Source organism: Cupressus sempervirens, chromosome 3 (genome assembly GCF_028749045.1).
Source record: "Cupressus sempervirens isolate cs-2001-9-10 chromosome 3, ASM2874904v1, whole genome shotgun sequence".
NCBI lineage: Eukaryota > Viridiplantae > Streptophyta > Pinopsida > Cupressales > Cupressaceae > Cupressus > Cupressus sempervirens.
Window position 1 is genome coordinate 1,056,919,173 of NC_143120.1, and position 12,875 is coordinate 1,056,932,047.

A 12,875-nucleotide genomic window follows, 5' to 3' on the forward strand; every position below is an offset into this window, starting at 1 on the left:
TCGCCACTGCGACAGATATAGACATCGTAGTTATTTAGTCGCAATTTACGACATCTACCCTTGTCGTTGCAATTGTGACGCCTATCCGTCGCTATGTAGCCACCTTGTTGTCCCGTCATCCTCATCGCAATTCTTGTGTTTTTCGTTGCAATTGCGACGGGGTTGTCGTCGCACCTACAACAACCCCATCGCAATTGGAGGGTAGGTGTGACGGCAACTGCGTCACAATTCTCGTGTTTTTCGTCACAATTGCGATGCCAACCCCTCCAATTGCATTGGGGTTACTGTAGGTGCGATGGTGGAAGGAGTAAAACAAAAATAAATAAATTTCGTGCTTTAAGCTAGTCTGATGATTTATAGATTTCACTAAAGTTGACACCTAGACAGTGCTCTTCTGACATAGAAGTTACTTCCAGCATCCACGTAGCTGGATTATAACCTTCCTTGATCTGTGGAACCCCCTCAATGGCCTACATGAATCATTTTCAATTAGTTGAAACATATATGATGATTGCAGCTAGTGCTTGACTCTTAAGCTCAACGTATTGAGAATGTTTGCTAAAAGCTTAGTGGTCAACACTATCCGGCATGACCAATTCCTTGTATATAAAATCAACTTCCTATTGGTTCTAGTACAATAAACTATGACTACTTACAACTCCAAAATTCAAACTGCTCATCAAAAGGTACCAGATTCAGATCTAAATCTCTCAACAAAATAAAACCGTAGTGGATGGCATCTTACCAAAAAATATTCTATAAGTTTGTTAGAATTGTGACCAAGTGGACCTGCATAGATAAGCTGACCTCCTCGCTTCATTAAGAATAGCTACAACATATTTCATTTAGCTTTAAGAAGATGCCAATTTCAAATGCTTCACAAAGCTATTTTAAGAAAACCAAATCTTTACCTCGTCAAATACCTCGAAGATATCAATACTAGGCTGATGGATTGTGCAAACAATAGTTCTCCCCATGTCAACTATATTTCTTACTGTTCTCATAATTATAGCTGTTGCTCGAGCATCCAAGCCTGAAGTTGGCTCATCCATGAATATAATTGAAGGATTAGCCACAAGCTCTACTGCTATTGTTAACCGCTTACGCTATTCAGTAGATAGGCCATTCAGTCCAGGAAGCCCAACCAAGGCACCTCTCAAAGAAGTGAGCTCCACAAGTTCCATTACTTCATCCACAAACATCTGAACATTGAACTTCACATTTTAATATTACATATATAATTAAATAGAATAAAAACAAAAATAGAGCAATGAGGCTAGAGTAGGAATTTAGAATATTAAGAAACAAATAAAAAAGATGGTGCCAAAAGAATTCAAGATTAATATTCATCGGGAGTTCAATTTAGAGGGAGATTGTTACAGTGAATATTTTCATAACACTTATCAAATCTTTGGTAGCCAGCAACCTCTTTGCACTAGACTTCAACTAGGTTGTTTATCCAACAGTAGTGAGTCAAGGCATTAATAATGAGAAGTCAAATGGAGATCTTGATATTCAATGCTCACAAGATCAAAATAGCGTTCGTGTATACACCAAATTTATGGTTGACAATGAAACTAGGGCTAGGTTTGAGGCACCTACCAATCTTCTACATGCTCAATCTATCAAGTAGATGAGGAAACTACCAATAATCTATTTCTCAATTGTAAGTGGACTATTCAAATTTGGTGTCTACACAGCTACGATTCTCTACAACCATGCTTGGATTGATGATCCAGATATCAAGAGATTTAAATTTAATTATGTTACGTTAATTTTAAGCACAACTGCAAAAGATTTAAGACAACAATGTAGCTCCAGAACATTGGCTTTCCACATTAACTCCAACATTGTGCCCATGCCTATCTTGGGAAAAAGTGATTCATTCAATTACATAAGAAGATTCTATAAATAAAAACTGTTGAGTAAACAATCATAACCAAGACATCTTACCAAAACCAAAAAAATCACTAAAAATTCAATCTAAAACATTCAAATTTGCCATGTTAAAGTAAGTCTAAGTCTAATGACTTGAAGCTGACAGTCTTTTAACAATTCAAAACAATGTCCTAAGAAGAACACCCATCCCTTTGCAGCAAAACAATAATCACATCCTTTCAAAAGAAAACTGATACAATTTTCACCATTTCTTAAGTCTCCATGAAATTTGTAGTCACAACTGATCTTCTCGATATACTCATGTTTCCTTTCTAAATATTAATCTACATCTTACCTTTTCATTTCAAATGTTGCACCATTAATTCTTCACACGTCTAAATTATTTTATACCCATCAATGACTATTAATTGCATTTGAGCTTCAGATCATTGTCATCCAGTAAACATTTATTTGACATTACAGAAGTGTAAAGATAATTTAAAGTTGTTACTTCTTGATCCAAGACTCTTTTCATTCAATCAATGTTGTTAGTAGATGAATTGTACTTACATTATGTTTTATCCAATCTGTAGCAAAAAATAGACATCAATCTATTTTCTCCCTTTAGTGAATCCTCCATCCTGATAATTGAGATAGCATACTGAACTTTCATTGTCAAACCAAGTCCAAAATAAGCATGTTTTACCCCAAGGAAGAAAGGACAATAGATATACTGAAACCCTTAATTCATTGAAAAAAGTAGAGGAACATGAAACTTACAATATCATTAATCCAAAAATCTATAATATCCCATTTCAAAACAGGTGAATATTTCGATGTTGATAGTAGAAAAAAATTGATTAAAGTTGTGATATCCATGGAAGTCACTTCAAACCGCTTGCATGCTCTTTCCAATTGTATGAAAAGGTAATGGCCTACATTATTCAATCAATTGAATGGAATTTTTACTTTGAAGGTTCGAAGGGTGCGTTTGGATATCACTCTCTATTTAGATTCCCCAACAATTGGCCTTCATACTAAATCACTTCTGTTTTGCACCTGCATAAGAACAATGTTGACAATTAATTATATATTTTCTGAGAAAAGATCGCAAACATGTGTTTTTAAAGTACTACAATTTTAGACTTTCAAATGAATGAATGAATGAATTTGCGAGACTAAAGAAGCTTATGGGACTCACAACTTAGCACACACTATAGAAGGGAGGAAGAGAACTTAAGTTGGTTGTGACCTCTGTAACCTCTTGATTGATGTCTCTTTGCTGGTGGATTTTAATAATCAGAAATTACAATTCACAAACTATCTATAAATTTGGATGTCTTTCTAGATAAAATATCATGTCAACTAATATTCACATATTAAGTGGCCTCATCAACCAAATGAAAAGTAGAATCTGAAACCTCATTCAAACTACAATAGATCACTGAAACAATATGATTGAAAAATGTCTTACAGAATCTTTGAAGAACTTACATCAATGCAATGGAGAGTTGAACCTCCAGTTGCACTATTTCTTACATGGTGGTCATCATCAAACTTCTATTCATGGTGGTCATCATTAGACTTCTATATCGTCAAGCCCACAAAGAGTTACAAATGGTTACATAATCGTTGATGCTTGCATTGTCATCATCATTAGAACTTTGTTATAGTCAAAATTCGCAAAGGGTTAGCAAATGATGAGATTAAGTTATTTTTTAGAAAATTATAATCTTTGAAGAACTTACACCAAGACTTCTAGTAGTATTGTTGCTTACACCACCATTACCATGAGACTTTTGTTAAGTCAAGTCCATAAAGGGTTAGCAAATGTTAGATTAAGTTACTCTTAAGAAAATTAGAATATTTGAACAACTTACATGAAGACCTCTATTAACATCATGGTTGACATGGTCATCATCATTAAGCTCATGTTTTAATAAAATCCACAAAGGATTAGAAAATGGTCAGATTAAGTTATTCCTAAGAAAATTAGAATCTTTGAAGAACTTACATCAAGACAATGGAAAGCTAAACTTATAGTAGTATTGTTTCTTATATGGTCATCGTCATGAGGTTCCTATTAAAAGTCCTCAAAGGTTAGCTGAAAAAATCAAAAAGGAGAAAAAAAAACATATTAGTTGTAACAATAGCATAACCTTTAAATATTACTTTCTATTTGAACAAGACATTACAGACCTTTCAAGATTCTTACTTTTCTAATAAATAATATTAGCATAGTCCATTATCAACCCAACATATCTCTGATAAACTCATTCAAAAATGGAAATTAGCAAATGTATAGATTAAGTTATTCTTAATAAAATTAAAATCTTTGAACTTAGAACAAGATGATAGAGAGCTGAACTTCTAGTAGCATTTTTCTTACATGGGCATCATCATCATGCTCTTATTATAGTCAAGTCTACAAAGGGTTAGTAAATGCTCGGGATAAAATATTCCTATGAAAATTAGAATCTTCACAGAACTTAAATCAAGACAATGGAGAGCTAAACATTTACTATCATAGTTGCTTACATGGTATTCATCATCAAACTCCTATTATAGTCAAGTTGACAAAGGAATAGAAAATGGTTAGATTAAGTTATTCCTAAGAAACTAAAATGTTTGAAGAACTTACATCAAGAAAATAGAGGGTTGAACCTCTAGTGGCATTATTGCTTACCTGGTCCTCATCATTAGAATCCTATTTAAAGTCCACAAAGGTTAACAAAGAGACAAACAAAGTTAGTCTAAATTGTAACAAAACATGTTAGTTGTAATATTAGCATAAGTTATTTCAGAATTCTTTGAAAATTCTTGCTTATCTAATAAAAAATATTAACATAGTCCAATATCAATCTGACATACTATTATAACTTTTATATGTTTCTTCTTTAGTTGATTTACTTGGCTATTAGATTGCTTCTTGATCATATGGCTAGCATGTTTTGATGCCCACACAGATTGTAAATCTCGAGCTCTACTTGTGAAATGTTCAAATCTATGTGTACACTCCCTATTTTTTTCGACTTTCTTAAGTCTACGTTCATAATCATTGCCCTTATGCTTTCTTGAAACCCTTTCATCTTGTGGAAATTTTAGACAATTTTAATCATCATACGAGGAAAACATTTGATGATATAACTATCCTATCTAGCCTGCATTTCTCCCTTTCCCACCATTAGTAGCCATGACATTATTTTGGGAAGAAGCCAATACATCAGACTCATTTTTTTGCATATCAGCATCTTTATCCTCATTGGACATAGAATTGAAGATATCCCCTGAATCATCATATACATAAAATTCCATATCCTTATATACTTTTCTAATCACCATGTCCAGTCGATTAATATACCTACAAAGAAGGGCATGGCTTATATGAACATGTGATAAATTTAAGTGTTTTCAGATATTAAAATATAGTAGACACAATCTATTAATAAGTTAGACAGTTACCTAGATGCAATAACTCTGTTTGCAAACTCATTTAGGTTTTCCCCACCAAATATTCCTCTTGGAAAATTAAATTGGATGTTTTCTAGAAGTTTGCAAATTTCTTTTATTAATTTATTCTTTGTTTGCTCTTCAATGCTCCCAGCAATCTCTAAGGAAAGTATTTCCATGCTAAATAATACTTGTAATTCATGTCTATTCTTGAGTGAAGAATTTCAATTATTTTTTTAGTGAGCTTTCAAAGAAATGTCTATGTAAAAGTCTAAATGACAAAGACAAAAAAAAAAGGATACTCTCTAACCTTGTCCTCAGAAGTGTCAAGGTGGGTAGATAATGGAAGGGGGCAATCTTTGTACTTGACTGCCAATTCCTTAGGTTTTTTCAAAATCAACTTCATCACTTCATGGCAAGTGGATCTCTTAGTTGAATTTCTTTCTTCTGCAATGTTTGTAGATGAGCAATGCTCAGCTTCCAGCTGGACCTCTACATGTTGGAATGACAACATCTGTCAGGCATTGCACTAGATCTCTAAAATTAACATCTTTGCTAGAAAGGCCATGCTGCATTTTTTCATCTAGTGATTCAGTGAATGCTTTTTCATTATCCGAGATGACTTCAAGGAGATCAAAATTAAAGCATTTGATATTGGGGAAGGATCGGGAAATAACGGATCTTGCACTTTGAGTGCATTTTACATCATTTAGGGGCTTTAATAGCCTATTACATCATATAAACACTACCATCCACCCATAACTCTTCCTAGGACACCCTAGGACTTCAAATGACCCCTTACATCATATAGACTCCCTATTTGTGCCAATTTGAGCTTCACTTACATCTTATTGAGCTTCACTTTGTTTCAAGAATAGTTTAATATTCTCTACTAAACAGGGCCAACCATGTGAAGCTGGAAGCTCATTTGGCCCCACCCCCCTCCCCCTAACATCACTCTACATTCGCCGTTAACATCTAACATTCATTCATTCTTTCAACCATTAACAAAATGTAACATTCAATCAATATCACATGATAACATTCATTAACACATTAGATTCGTTAACATGCAACATTCATCAATATTCTGCATTAACACATAATTCATGAACATTCATTAGCACATAATTAAATTCATTGAGACATAAAATACAATCATTTCTTTTTTTTCTTTCTATTTCTTTTTTCTATGTAAGCTCTAAGAGGAGCATCAGTGTCATCATCAATTCCCCCCTCATCAGTTGTTCTGTTCTCTATTCTTGATGATCTCAAATTCCTATGCTGTTGCAAAGGGGGGTCCTCTGCAATAACAAATAAAAGAGTTAAACTAAAAATAATTTATTATAATTGTTACAAGTATTTAATTATTTTAAATAACATAACTGTGTCTCTTTACCTGATCTGACCACATCATTTTGTCTGGACTCAACGTCAACATGGTCATGAACATTGACCCCTCGATCCTCTACAACTGTTATACAAAATGTTACGTTAATCTAAACACCAATTGCAATTACATATAAAAAATTTAATAGCAAATGTATACCTCCACCACTGGGATGCACATCATGTGAACCTTCGACATCCACAGATTGTGTAGAAGGATTGTCAGGCTGCATTCCAACATCCTACGCATTGTTATCATTGCTTGCTTAAAACAGATATACTCACTTTATATTGGAACTTAACATCAAATAGACTAATTGGTAAAGTATTCAATTTGAAATAAATTTCATTTAGCTTATTTACCTATGGCTGAGATGCATCAGTATTAGAACCTTCCACACTAATTTCAGCTCGTAGCCGTTCAGCCACGGCTCTATAGCCTTGTTGGAAGCCAATTCTCTTATCGTTTTCTATGAGGCATCTCTTGAACTCTGAGCCCTGCATTTTTGCATGGTATGGTGAATTTTACTTGCATTGTTTCATCAACCAATGGAGGGTAGTTAAAATATCAATAGAAAATCATCTATATCCATCACAATATAATAGGACAAAAATCGAGCAGTTTTGATGGAGCAATCTACTATATAAATGTTGCGTGTTTGTATGCTTTGCTTGTACCAACATATTTTCTCCAAATTCTTAAGTTGGGTAAGAGTTAGTTCAGCTCTTTGGAAATAAAAATGGCTGCAAGTGCTGCTGCATTCCCTCATTCTTTCAATCACTGCCTTTATTCTCAACTATTGGAGGAAAATTCAGTCAAGGGTGAGATTTTAAATAATATCATATTAGTGAATCACAAGTTTTCTTCACTAATCTAGATTGCAGAGTCTTGACTTCAATTGTTGAATTGTTTATATTGAATATCAAAATCCCCTACTATTATTATATTCTATTGACCTATTTATAATTGATGAGCTAAATAAGGGAGTCCTAGCATTTCCCTTCACATTATATAAAAAATTTGATACAATTTTTCATTTACTAATACTTACAACTCTTGCTTGAAGTTTCAAAAAACCACCAGAGCCAAGCTTGTGTGTCCCGTGCTTTTCTAGTCTTGCCTTTGTTGCCTTTGATGTGTTAGGCAATCTATGAAAAGTTTGAAATATGTTAGATAGTATAAATATGGAGGTTAATTAGTACATAATTAGATTCTCAACAGTATCACATACCTTTCTGTACTCTCCACTGGTGTAATATTATTTTTCTTGTTAGCTTTATACTTTCCATCCAAAATCAGAGCCTGCCACTCAGCCTCAGGAACATAGGGCGGACGCTCATACCTGGGGTTATCCCATAATTTTTTTTTTTACTGGTCCCTAATATACTTCAAACATACACCAGCTTTTTCAAGGAGCTTGTTTCTCTCGAATGCACGAGGTCCAAAGAGTTGGGTCATGCTCTCTATAAGATCATCCTTCAACGGTTTGCGTTGCTGATTCCACCTTTTAAGTAAAAAAAAACATGTTAGACTCATAAATGAAGTGAAGCTACCTTTAATATAGTTCAAGAAATGGACGAAAAGGAAAACTATTATAGCAATGATATGAAATCAAAATAGTGGTTTGGGGTTTTAGTTAGGATATGATGTTCCACCAGGTACGCATGGTGGGCCCAAATATTCGCAAACACTCATCACCAAGTTTTCTCCAAAAAAGATCATTCCCTACAAAAAAATCATGGGATCATTAGTTGATGAAGAGTGATAAAAAACTAAATTACTATTATCTCACTATAGAATAATAATAACTTTAAAGTACCTGGAACTTTGGCTACTTTTAATGGAATGCCTTCATCGTCGCTAAAGATCAATGTGACATCCTTCATTGTTCCTGTACTAGGAACATAGGAACATCTAGGAAATGATGTTGCAGGTCCTATTGCAAAAAGTTTCATAAGTTTCATAAGTCTTTGTCACGATCGAAGTATAAAAGAACAAATGATAATTGATGTTATAAAGTTGTAAAAAAGAAACTGTTTGTTGCTGTCATAAGAGAGAAGAAGAGGGATTTGTGTACCAATAGATGGTGCAACAGTCGATGCATGTAAGTTGCGTGTTGCTGACTCAGCAGTCGAAAAGAGATTTGTGGTTGTCCTGGATGGAGGCAGCGTCATCGTAGGATTCAATTGATGTGAAGCTGAAGAATAAAATTGTTAGAGCATGCATAAATATAGAACGCGTGGACTAGCATGGATAAGATTGTTAGAGCATTAAAAAAAAGGATTGTTCGAGCATGTATTGTCAATGATTATGATCATTCCTATATATATTCAGTGGAAAACAAAAGTGGCGAATGGAACATGCGATCTACCTGAACCACCTGCAACACCCTCATCATGGGAACGAGGCTCAAAATCAAGCAAAAAACTCTGTAAAGACAACGCATCCATATTTTAATTAATGCCATAAAAGAGAATAACATAAAAACCATTATTGAACTCTTGTTATAATTAAAAATTTCATTAATACTTACTTTTAAGGACTCAGAGGTGTGCAACAATTCAGATGCCCTATCTTTTATTTGTTGAGTCATAGGATTTATGGTTGCCAAACGTAGAATTTCTTTGCTAATTTTCTTTAAATTAATTTTAATCGAACCGATCGGTTCATCGATCTCTGCTAAATCGATATAGAAAGGGTGCTCCTCAGGGGGGGCCTACTGAGGGACTGCAGGTTTCTTTCCCTCCCTCTGAACACTAGCCCTCTGTGACAACAATAGTATTAGTATTATCAAAATTACTCAAAAACAATAGAGAAAACAACATTAAAAAAATAACATTTTGCTTCTATCTAGTTTGCACAATTACAAATGAGTTTTACCTACTCATGTGTAGATGAGCTGGGAGCATCATCAGCATCCCCTCCGGGCGGTTGCTCCATATTGTGCCCTTGTGTCAAAGATGAAGTATAAAAATGTTAGCCAAAAATTTATTGACTAAATGGTATGTTGGAGTCATTGATTAGAAGTTGGTTTAATAGTATGTACCACCCCCATGATAGTAGTCTTGTTTGTATCTATGCGGTTCAAATTGTAATCAATAAGAAGCTCTTCCCCTGCACGTATTGATTTTATCACACAGATGAATACACAATTTCCCTCGCGCACCTCAAATATGCAATTGGGTTGCTTTATAGTTGACCCAGGTCATGTACTATTTATAAAACCCGCAATATTCCCTGTTGCTTTTGGCCTTCCATCAACGTATATAGCCACACTTTTACTTTGATTATTGTCTTGCTGTTGTATATAATTTTCCGAGAGGGCATACCTACACATACTTTTTTTTTATTTAACAATATGCATCCAACTTTTGTAATCGTAACATGGTCCAACATACTCCATCAATTTAGAAACTTTGTTGTAAGACACCTTTATGCCGTCCATAGAAAATAGGCCCAAACCATGTAGTGATGATGGTGCTATGTGATATATCCTCTCGTTAACACAAAAATTAGTGTTTATTGGAGGAAGTTCCTTGGGTACCCAATGTTTCTGTAGATGTTGGTACCTCAAGGGCACCTCAATGTCGCCTTCCATCTCATCATCATAAGAACATGACCCCCCTTGAGCAAGGAAAAATTTCATGTGTTTATTGAATTTCCTTCTAGTCCTTTGACCTCTAGTTAATCTCCCTGTTCTAGATAAACTGCATGTCTCACTTTCCTCTTCTATTCCTATATTTCCCTCACTTGAGGAAGAAACTTCTGACAAATACCTATTTACCGGTACCTGCAAATGGGAGAGATCTTAGAAGACATCAATCTTACTATTGATAAGTGTATTAAATAGACTGTCTATAAGGAGTATTGACTTATACCTATCGATCCATGAGACTGTGCGGGATGCTCCTGAAAGGGGTTCAATTTCCTGCAAATGTAATTCAATTATCGTGAGAATAATCACATCATAATCATAATCACATCCATCATTAGCATCACATAAAAATTAAAAACATTAAAAGGTACACAATAAAACACTTAAATCAAGCTCACATTATAAGCCTACTAGGGAAGTAGGCCTAGTGAAGGGCTAAAACTGGGTTTTTGTATCAGCTGATGAGTTGAGGGCTTAGTCACCTTGGGGACATGCTATTTGAAGTTGTTTGATGTGTGTGGAGGTGGAGGAAACACCTAGAATAAAGCCACTTTCATAACATTTTGAAATTCAATTAGATATTTTATATTAATTAAGATAACTGTAATTTCTTCCAAAACCCATTATAATAATTTTTAAATGGATTAGCAGTATTCTATTTGTAGTTGAAACTTGTAGCTTTTAAATAGATAATGAATAAACTATGTAACCATATATATAAGAAAAATATATTTCTAGCAAGAAATGAATATTAAATAGATTAAGGATTGATGGCATACCTCTAAATTCCATCATCATCATCCTCGTCGTCATCATCATCATCATCATCATCATCATCATCATCATCCTCATCATCATCATTGTCGTCATCATCATCATCCTCCTCACCATCATCATCGTCGTCATCGTCATCATCAACATCATCATCAACATCAACATCATCTTCATCATCATCATTAGTAGCAGCATCATCGTCATCATCTTCTTCTTCTTCTTCATGAAAATTTGTGTCAGGAACATCATCCAATAACTGTTGATCGTGATCACCATCTACATCATCTTCTACTTCTTTAGTATCTTCTTCTTCCATCGCATTATACTTTATTGGCCTTCCTCTCGGTTCATGTCTAACAACAAATGACCAACCCAGTTTATGTGGAACCTCTGAGTAAAATACCTGCTCACATTGGCTTGGAAGAACATAAGGCTCATCCCCAATTGGCTCAAATGACCTTGTATTAACCATTGTAAATCCATTATCATGTTCAATAACAGTTCTATCAGGATCATTTGGATTAAGTCATAGCCTGTACCATTTGACAATGAAGAGTACTAATTTGAAGGAACTAAAGTCACACTCAATTATCTCATCCAAAATGTCATAGTATCGATTTTCAGACTCTTGAGGATGTAAGTCATTTCTAGATGAAATATTAGTCACTTGAAAGACTGCAGTTATTCCTGAATCACAAGTTTTCTTCGTGTCATCCAACACTTTGATGCGAAATTTTTGACCATTACAAAACATAGCCTTGTGGTGTTTAACCTGCAATAATATGTGAAACATATCAAAATTATTGTATCATGAGTTGATAAACATACAGGTGATTAATAAATTTGTACGTACCTAGAAATCTCTTGAACCACATGCTAAATCTATTTCCCTGTGCGTAACATTGGAATCTCCATTACGATGAGCTTCTTTAACCAATGAAGATACACCTTCCCATGTTAATGTGCGACTAGAATGTTGACATCGTTCAATCCATACCATCATCCAATCAAGATTGTTTGCAATATACAAATGTAGTGCATCCCACTCTCGAGCACCTGTACAAAAAAAAAATAGACAACTTACAACCAATTTATTTTGAAGATTAAGAAATAATTTATTACAATAACATCTTATAATTTATTACCTCTCACTTTCCTCAATGTACCTTTCCCCATCAAGTACTCCCCTTCTAATTTTTTAAAAGGCTCGAGATCTCAAATGCGATCTACATGGATATTTGATGCAAACTTAGGAAGATATTTAGTAATGTACACCATAGTCTGGTATACCATATATCCCTCTACCATAGAACCCTCGGGATGTGCTCTTTGTCGAACCAAAGCCTTCAAATATTTCAAATGCCTCTCAACCATCCACATTGACCTAGTGTGTATAGGTCCACACAATTCAATCTCCTCAACTAGGTGTATGAAGTAGTGTTCTTGTGCATTGAAAAAAGTTGGAGGTAGACACTTTTGCATTTCACATAGTAAATGAGGAATTCTTCTCTTCCAATAGTTTATATCTTCTTTATGGATTTCTTTAGATGACAACCACCTACATTAAGAGATTCAAGTCACAAAAAATATATAGATATGAGACTTTACAAAATAATATACAATAGATTACATAGCAAGAAAAACAAATCATGAATATAATAAATATATACAACAAATTGAACAGATATTACTGCTTACCTCATATATTTTCCAAGATCGTATATCACT

General features: G+C 34.2%; 1 pseudogene; it reads right to left on the reverse strand.

The window, feature by feature from the left end:
• Nucleotides 1-341: 341 nt before the first annotated feature.
• Nucleotides 342-12,875, reverse strand: part of LOC149570378 (ABC transporter G family member 39-like) — a 134,506-nt pseudogene continuing 121,972 nt past the window's right edge.